Genomic DNA, 9,986 nt, shown 5'->3' with positions numbered 1-9,986 from the left:
ATCCACTTGCCTAGTTTCCTACTAGACATTTTCATTTGGAAGTCTTATGGAAATTAAAAATAAAAACCCTTCTTAAATGGAACTTGTCACATTCACCCAAATCCATCACTTATCTCCTGTGTAGTGTGTAGGTGAGCTGAATGCTTGTTTCCTAGTGTAGTTTGACCAGGGAAAAAAGTCTACTTGCTTCTAAACATTTATCCTATTTCCCGGCTTATCCAGCTCCTATGATTCTTAACCTTGGTCATTTCTTTAGTTTCAATCATTTCAACCAGAGGCTCTTTCTTAAAATATGTTAACCTATGGTCATAAAATTAGATTCAACAGCAATAAAATAATAAAACAATAAAACAGATGACTCTGACTAACCAACAGCTCTAATAACAACTATGATTTATTGAGTATTTACTCAATAAATGTTCCAGGCACTTGGCTGAGTGCTTGTCATTGTATTTATTCTTCATAATAACTGAGGACTTATTACCATATTAAACAAATGAGGAAGCTGAGACACATGAAGTGAAGCAATTTGACCCACCTCTGCTGGCTATACTAAGGGTGGAGAAGTCATTAAGCTCCAGGTCATCTGACTCTCAAACCCATGCCCAGAACCATTTGCTATACTGACTGTGCTATCCTGACAAAAAGAAAGACCTGGAGAGATGGCAAGGTGCAGCAGGGAGGTATTCTGAGACCAGAGGATATAGAATTCTCAATTTAGGATACAGGATGCTGATCAAGATGTGGTGAGTAAGCGAGTGCAGAGAGCTCTGTGAAGCCAGGATTCAGCAGGAGCAAACCTAAGTCACATGCATAGTTAGAACCTAGAAAACAGGGATCTTGGTATTTAGATGGTCTCTTTGAGGCATAACCAATTAATTTCAAAAATAAGTAAACACTAGGGACATTAATATTCCAAACGCTGTAAAGCCCGATACCATACTTAACTGTTCATTTTCTATAGTGAAGAAGGAAGGCTGTGTTTGACAACATTTTAATTTTAATTACAAAGATGACATGACTAATGACACTAATATGTGCAAGGTAATTGCAGTGTGAAACCTAATATTGGTGTAAGAGAGTAGTGAATTTTAATGCATTGGGAAATAAGAAAGCCTGAAAGAACATTACATAGGATGTGTAACTGCATTAATAGAGCATGGTTTACTGTTCGAGTTTCATCTAGGAGTATCCGAGGATGCAGTGAGAGAGGAAATACTGTGTGTTAGCTTGCTTGGGCTGTCATAACAAAAGACCACAGGCTGGCTGGCTTCAACAATAGAAATTCATTTTCTCATGGTCTGGAGAAAGACTAGAAGTCTAAGTTCAAGATACCATCAGGACCGGTTCCTGTGAGGACTCTCTTCTTGGCTTGAAGACTGATGCCTTCTTGCTGTCTCCTCACGTGGCCTCCTCTCTCTCTGAGCATGCAAAGGGAGAGAGCACTGGTGTCTCTTCCTCGTCTTATAAGGACACCAATCCAATTGGATTAGGGCCTCACCCTTAGGACCTTGTTTAACCTTTATTATCTCCCGAAAGGTCCTATCTTTAAATACAGTCACATAGGGGGTTAAGGTTTCAATGTATGAGTTTTGGGGGGGACACAGTTCAGTCCATAACACACTGAATCCCACATTGAAGTCAAGACTGGCTCTGTGTGTTGGAGTAATTAGAAGCGAGGGCCCGGAGGTTAGATTAAGTCTGGGTTTGAAGTGTCGTTCTGCAGGGAAGAGAGCTTCTGGCCCTTTCCCTGTTAAAACACTCTTTAAATGGGGAATGTTAATAACAGTACATATTTCATAGGATTATTGTGAAGGTGAAATGAGTTAAAATACGCAAAGCATATAGCACAGTGCCTGGCATTTAGGCAGGCTCAGAAAATGTTATTGTTGTTGTTGGCTAGGTTTTAGCTTTTGGCTAAATTAGGCAATGGTCTATATACTAGAATTTGAAAAAATTCATGTAAAGAGTGTTATTGGAAGGTTGAATTGACATCAGATATTAGAAGGATCTTCTGACAAAAGAATTTGTTTAAAGCATAAAGGTCAACTTTGTTTACCTCTTTGTTCCTAAGAAGTAAGAATCAATTGTTAAAATAATATGAGAAAAAAATTGATTTTGCTCATAGCTGCTTGCTTGAGAAATATCAACCTTACGAAGAATACAAGGATGCAATGACAATACATTAATTATATCACAAAACATACAAATAGAGGTCAGTATTTAAAAATGTGAAATTCTGAATGAATGTTTCTCATGAAAATAGCAACTTGTTAGTTATAATTTTTCATAAAAGCTACAAAAATACAGCAGATATAAAAACAAAACTTTAAAAAAACTAAAGGCCTGGTATTATAAAATTATTTCTGTTTTTGTTTAAATCACTGTAGGCTTCTGCAGGAAGTTAATATCCCCTAATGAAGTAGCTCAGAAGGATATTCCTGGGGATGAGTTAAATGGTTTGTTAAAAGCAATTATATTAATTAATCACCAGAGGTTGAGGATTCAGAGTAGGAGGGACTTATTCTTTTATACATGGGTACTAGTGCTATGTTGCTACTTAACAGATTATCCTCAAAAATTCTCAGTTTAATAATAAACATTATCTCACAGAGTTCTTGCAGGGATCAGGAATTTGGGTGGCTTAGTTGGGTGGTTCTGTCTTGAAAATTTGCACGACATTTCAGCCAACATGCAGTCATTGGAAGGCTTGGCTAGGCCTGGGGGATCACCAGGCAGCTTGCTCCCAGGGCTCTGGACGGGAGTCCTCAGTGGCTTGCTGGCTGTTTGCAGGAGGCCTCAGTTCCTTGCCACGTAGACCTCTCCATAGGGCTGCTAGGGCATCCACATGGCACAGCAGTTGCATTCCCCCAGACTGGATGATTGGGGAGAACAAGGTGGAAGCCGCAACGACCTTCATGACCTTACCATGAAAAACACACAGCGTTACTTCCACTGTATGCTTTACAACAATCAATATGACATTGATTTAGGAAGCAGAGACAGAGGAGAAGGAAGCAGACAGAATCAGAATTCCTAGAGCTCAGTAGGGTGGGTTTGTCTGTGTGTGGGGGGAGGCAGGCTGGGTGGTGGTGGAAAGGAGTTGGGGGGAATTGCATGAAGTTAAGAACTAAATCACCAAGATAGCACCCCCACCACCCCCGACTTCCTAATTACCTTACTTCTAATCACTGAACCAGGTTAATGTTAAATCATGTGACTTCAAGGGTTATATTGTATTTCAGCTTTGTACTGGGCCCACAGTACAGAAAACCTTCATTCCACAGAGGCCCTGACTTAGTGCTAAAATATACTCCCAGCTAAAACGCACAAGAAGGTATTTATTATTAGATCAGAGAAGAAAATCAGTGAAAGGAAAAATTTAGTTGAGTAACAGAAACGTGGAGATGAGTATTTGTGAGTGTAGGTTGACAGTTATGAAGTATCTGACTGACTGAGACACTGTAACTTTTTGGGAAGGTAAGTTAGCACCCTGAAGCATAGTAACACGTGTTGTTACTGGGTTGTAAGGCTTATGTGGGGCAATAAGGGAGCTTTTATTTTCATGGGCAGTTATGAGTTCAAATTTTCTCTCTTCTTGTTGTGAGGAGCTCAGTTGAGCTGGAGACAGCTGAGCTGCCAGATGTTGGAGTAGAGGATTAAGACAAACCAGATGATAGTAATGGTTCATGCTTTAATCACTTACTGCAGTTGTATAAGCAGGAGCTAACCCAGAGGAGGCATCAGTGTCCCCTGTTCCGTCTCCCCCTCGGACCCCGTACTGGTGGTGCAGGTGGACCAGCTCAGACGTGGGGTCATCTCACTGCAAAGGGCAGTAGTGGGAAGGACTGTTTCCTGGCGAGACCTGCCGTGTAAACGCTTTGTGCAAGCCTGTGAGACTGTCTGAAATATCAAACAGGCTTTTAGCTGGAAGCTAGACTCCTCCTTTGTAGTCTTAGTTACAAACCTACCAGATTGTATTTGTCTACTTTTGATTTGGGAAATACCGTCAACTGCCTCTCTGGCTTTCTGATTGTGTTCCTTTTATTACACCTCTGCACATTTTTAGCTTATACTGACTTTATAATCTAAAATTGTTAAAGGCTTTCCTCTGAGGCAGCATATACAATGAAAAAATCAAAGGACTTTATTAACACATATAAACAAATATTTGGAAAATGTACTGAACTTCCACTAATGTTTGCTGCTCTGGAGCAGATATTTCCTTCTTGGTACAGAGTAGCACACGCCCTGGGTAAAACTGGTAAACACTTTGATTGCATTTTGTAGTTTCCTACATCGCTGCACCTTCTCTGATCTTCCAGAAGTCTTCTATTTTTTTCAAGCCTCACGTTTCATTTTTCTACATCAAATTGCTTATTGCTTAATTATTGCTTAACTACTATATGTTCCCAAATATTTGTTTTTAGGGGTGACCGGTTAGCTCAGTTGGTTAGAGCGTGGTGCTGGTAGCACGAAGTTTGCTGGTTTCATCTCCACATGGGCCAATGTGAGTTGTGCCCTCCTTAAAAAAAAAAAAAGTTGTGTTATATATATATATATGTATGTATTTATTTTTTTAGTCTGTCACCCAGGGATCACCATCATCTTCTATGCCATCTTCTAGGTTGGTGCTCAGAGAAAAACAACTTGATTAAGTAAATTCACACTAGAATATGTATGATTAATAGCCTGCCAGATCTCATAAGTGTATCTGCATTTGAAATAAGTGCAGCAACAAAACAAGTTGACCCAGATTAATCTCTAGATGATAGGTTGAAGGCTTTCAGGAAAATAAGAAAGAAGAGTAATGGGATTGGAGCCATAAAGAAGAAACGGTTGGTGTGAGAATGGCTGAGTAGAAAGAGTTTCTGTATCCTTAAGTTCGGTAGTTCAGGTTAATTCCTGTTCTATTGGATAGGTTGACCTATTCTTTTGCTCAAACAGAGACTGGAAAACTAAAATGAGAAAAACAGACTAAATGGTCCCTAGACTCTTTGCATCCCCTCCTCACTTCAGCTCACATCCCGCACCTAAGCCTTCACCAGACCTGTCGACTCCTCTTTTCACCGTGTAGCCAGGCAGACAATGGTGTACCCTCTCCACGTCTACACTTAGTCTCAGGCACCATCCCCTGTCACTGCATTACAGCCCTCACCTTTCGTGGTCCCCAGCAGGCCTCTCCAAACAGCAGCTCCACCATGCTCCTCTCCCAATAAGGTCAGATTATGTCAACTGCGTCATTCTCCTGCTCTTAGTGGCCCAATGGTGTCCCATCACACTCAGAGGGAAATCGGAAGTCCTTCCTGCGCTCTGGCCCTCACTACTTCTTCGGCCTTATTTCCCACCACTCTCCCTTTCTCTGACTATGTTCTAACCATGTCAGCCTCCCGTTGTGCCTCCAACATGGCAAGCATGTTCCTGTGTCCAGGCATTTCCTTTTGCTGTTCCTCCTTCTCCTCCTTCCTCTTCCTCCTGGGAGGAAAATCTCCCAGATGTCAGCACGGTCCCCACCTCAGTTCAGTCAGGTTTTTCCTCTGTGTGTCTACCCCTAATCTAACAAAGCTTTGCCCTCACTATCTCCTTACCCTGATTTTTCCCCCCATGGATATAGATACACACACACACACACACACACACACACACACACACACACACAGAGGATACCAAAAAAATGTATACATAGTTTGAGAAAGGAAAAAACTGTATTAAAATTATGCTGATGGGAACCACTTTGAGCACCTCTTGTAATTGCAGAAGTCAAACGTGACTTGTATTCATCTTTTGTTATTGGTATATATTGAGTATTACAATTTTAATACAGTTTTTGTACTTTCTTAAAATGTATGTACTTTTTTTTGGCTCTCTCTCTCTCTATATATATGTGTATATATATATATATATATATATATACACACACACACACACACACACACAGAGGGTGCCAAAAAAATGTACACACATTTTAAGGAAGGAAAAAACTACTAAAATTGTAATAGTCAATATATACCAATAACAAAACATGAATACAAGTCATGTGTATACATTTTTTGGCACCCCCGGTGTGTGTGTGTGTGTGTATATATATATAAATATATATTATACACACAAATACACATATTTGTTTACTGTTTATCTCACTAGAATATATATTCCATATGGCCAAGAACTTTATGTTTTGTTCATTACTATACCACCTCCTACTATATAGGACCTAGAACACGGCTTGATAGATCCATAATAGCTGTTTAATAAATATTTGTTGAATAAATGTATTAATTATCATTAATTTATTAAAAATCAAGCATAGTTTATAATGATATATTTTTGATAAATAATAATGAAATAATTCTATTAGATTAGATTATTAGTTTTGTTCTTTGAGGTGAAAATCAGGACCTTATAACCTAGGAATTACAGGAAAGTAAGAAATGAGAGAAACCTATTGTTAAGGAACTTTCAAACAGGAGGAGGTAGAGTATTGTTGATTCTTATAAAGACAGATACCATTGCCTATATTTTAATATTAAAATATAGTAGGATTATTACACAATAGGCTAAACTAATTATTGAAAAAAAATATGTAAGGCAAAAGAAACTAATGAAAAATTAAGCAGTGATTGGCTATGATACTTCAATTTTATTCTGAATTATTTAAGTTTTAGAAAAACTCACATAATTTCTGTTTGGATAGACAATGTAGTGCCAAATTTACTGGAATATTATTTTATCATGATTTCACTCATTTTTCTTAGTAAAGAACCTATTTTTCTCAGTACACAATACATTATTCCTCTTTGGGCTGCATTCTGTTTCCCAATAGTGCCAGACTTCTTGGCTGTTAGAAATGCTAGTGGAGCATCAAAATGCTGAATATTTTAAGTTGTGAGCTCATTAAAGCTGTCCGCAGAAAGGTGATCAGTACAAAGTAACAAATGAAGGTAATGGCTAATTTTCTAGAAATCTGAGGAGAGGGTGTAGCCAAGAGGAGATGTACGTTTGAGTGACATCAGACCCTCCAGGAAGTCCCATTTCCCCTGAGCTATGGCATGAGAGATGTTAAGAGAGAATGAGGCCCCCCTCCACACCGGAAGCGTTGTTCCATTTGTGCTGAGGCTCAAGGTCACAAGCTAGAAATTCCTTTTTTATAATCATACGTAGCTGTTGAAAGCCCCGGAAAAAACATCAATTTAAGTCTCAGTGAAGCTCTTAGAGGATCCTGCAGCCGCTTCAAAAAGGATTCCTTTTCATCTATAAGTTCCCTAGCAAAATTATTTGATTAAAAATATATTTTATGAACTTTCTCCCAGAAGATACATAGGACAAAATCATGTCATTGCACCCCTCACGGCAGTTATGTCTCCTGTTTGAATGATTTCAAACTCATGATGAAAGAAAGCACCTGCAGTTTTATACACATTTCTCCAAGTCTTTCTGTCATTTCCTTGTTGTTTCAACAGAGAGCAGATGGAACATCAAAACCAGCCATGAAACAACAGTATATTGCCTTTGCTCCTTTATCTGTCTCAGTTTTTTTATACTTGACTTTTTTGTATTGCTGTTTTATCATTACATCTGAATGTAGAATTTTATATTTTGTTGCTCTTCCATTGAGTAGTTGATTGCTTGTTCTTTGTTTAGGATTGTTGCAGTTACAAAGGGAGTCTAGACACCGTTTCCCCAGGTAGTCTATAATACTACCTGTTCACAAGAAAGGACCAGAGGAAAACATAAGAAAAGTAGGTGGCTAGAAGACAGAATAACCACTCTGATGAATAGATTTCTTTACATACGATGAGATAAATATGGATTGATGTAGTTCAGTACAGTTTCACTGAGATTTTGGAACTTAAGGAAAGCCTTGAAATATAGCTAATAAGTATTGATCCTGAGCTTTACTATTTTTTATATACATTATCTCATTTGATCCTCACTAAAGATTTGTGATCAGTAAAGATAGTCACAGTTATTTTTAATAATGCATTGCAAAGAAGTTAGGCAATTTGCCTAGGGTAGTAAATGACAGAACTAGAATTCAAACATTGCACTCCTATGTCCAAATGCAGAATTCTTTCCATTATGCCAAAGTGAAAAGTAGAGAGAAGTTAGGTGATGACTGTTAGGAATGGAGTAGAGACTTAGAAATGATCATTATAAGCTAAGCATGAAGTTACTATGATAGTACTGTGCTCGGCACTGTGGAGTTAGGATGTCAAGATTTCCAAAAAATGCTTATTCAAAATCTATAATAAATGACCCTTTATTCAGAATGACCTCTTTTCGATTGTCAATATTTCCACAATTGGGCTGGGATGTTGTATGTATACATGATTTAAATCCATCTTTCTTGCCTTTCAAAATACTCCCATTACGCAGAAGCACTAGGTCGTGAGAAAAGGGGGTACCGTCATTTCCTCCGTTTTCGGTCTCGGCGCTCTTTGCAGGCCTCCCAACAGCGCTGTGTTGGGACAGAGCATCCGGAGGTTCACAACCTCTGTGGTTCATAGAAGCCACTATGAGGAGGGTGCAGGGAAGGTTAGTGTGTATGGGCCTGGGTTCGTTGGGGAGGAGGCACTTGGCTTCCACTCTCTGAACTCCCAAGGCCGCCTGTGGGCGGTGGAGAGGGAGAAGAATTTACCATTTTCGGTGGAAAACAAGTGGCGGTTGCTAGTTATGATGACTCTACTTTGGATCTGGATTTGCCTCACCTTTCTTTATAGTTAAGACACCAACTGCTTAAAAAATAAGGATGTTTTACTTAATCCACGAAACAGATTTGAAGAGGAGCATTTTAAGAGGTGCAGTCACTTTGAAAAATGAATCAAACTGTTGAACTCAACATACTAGAAATGTTTGTAAATAAACTTATGGCATGAAAAAAAATATTCTCCCATTACCAAAAGTCATGTATTAATAGCAAAACCATGATGATATTTTGAAACAGTGTGTTACAATCCATACCAGCTTAACTGTAGACTGCCAATGGGTCATTTATGGCCACGTAAATAGCATCCTCATGGAGGACAGAGTGGTCCAGTTTGGATGCAGAAAGTTGGATATAATGGAATATTTTCAATGAGCAGACATATGAGAAACTTGGGGATTTTGTGTTTTAGAATAAAACTGTCCTAAAGGGAAAAAAGAACAGATTTTTCAGTTTGTCAAGTGCTTGAGCTGTGTAAAGACAAAGCCAACATAATCACACAGTCTCAAACAGGCATAAAGCCAGTAGAGGGACTGATTATTTTCCACTAGGATGCTTGCAAAGTGAGAATAATTTAATTTTTTTAAAGCTTCATTTAAAATCAGGATTTTATCCATAAATTTTGCTGGTTAGTAGCAGTTTTAATAGCAAGATATTATTTAAGATAAAATCGATAATTTCTTGCATGTGTTAAATAGTATTTCAGATAAAAATATTGTGTGTTATTTTCTCCCAATAACAGTGTGAAGTAAGAAATCATTATTATTTTTATTATAAAATGGAGTAAACAGAAGCTAGACGGTTCTAAATTGTTTTTGTAGGAATTTCCATGGATCTAGGCTCATTTGTCTGGGCGTGGCTTTTGATAAGTGCCACATGTTGGGGAAGCTGTCTGAGGACAATTAGAGAGTGAAGTAGACCAATGGCACAGCTGATCGGGGACTACAGCCTTGATAGTTTTGATTCCCAGGTCTGTGCTCCTGAACCTGTGTTCCCACTCAGAGGCAGAGCAAGGGACTAATTATTTTCCTTTAGGAAGGGGTATGCTTTCAATTTCTGATTTGAGTAGTGTCTAAAGCCATTTGACCTTAAAAAAAAATCGGAATTGTCCTTTCTAGCACATTTTATTCTGACATTACTCATTCCTTTGATTTACCCCACTGAGGGTTCATGTCAAAATCACATTTCAGGAGTGAGAGATGAGAAACATTAAATTGTCATCAGCTTCAACACCTTGGCTTGAATTACATTCAACCTCAGACCAAATTAACTTATCTCATGT

General features: G+C 38.5%; 1 pseudogene; it reads left to right on the top strand.

Moving 5' to 3' along the window:
• Window positions 1-729: 729 nt before the first annotated feature.
• On the top strand, window positions 730-8,877 carry LOC109446216 (cytochrome c oxidase subunit 7C, mitochondrial; annotated as a pseudogene).
• Window positions 8,878-9,986: the final 1,109 nt, after the last annotated feature.

The sequence above is a fragment of the Rhinolophus sinicus genome, linkage group LG09 (assembly GCF_036562045.2).
Source record: "Rhinolophus sinicus isolate RSC01 linkage group LG09, ASM3656204v1, whole genome shotgun sequence".
Taxonomy (NCBI): domain Eukaryota; kingdom Metazoa; phylum Chordata; class Mammalia; order Chiroptera; family Rhinolophidae; genus Rhinolophus; species Rhinolophus sinicus.
Note: the sequence above shows the minus strand (reverse complement) of the source record. Positions and strands in the feature narration are given on the sequence as shown.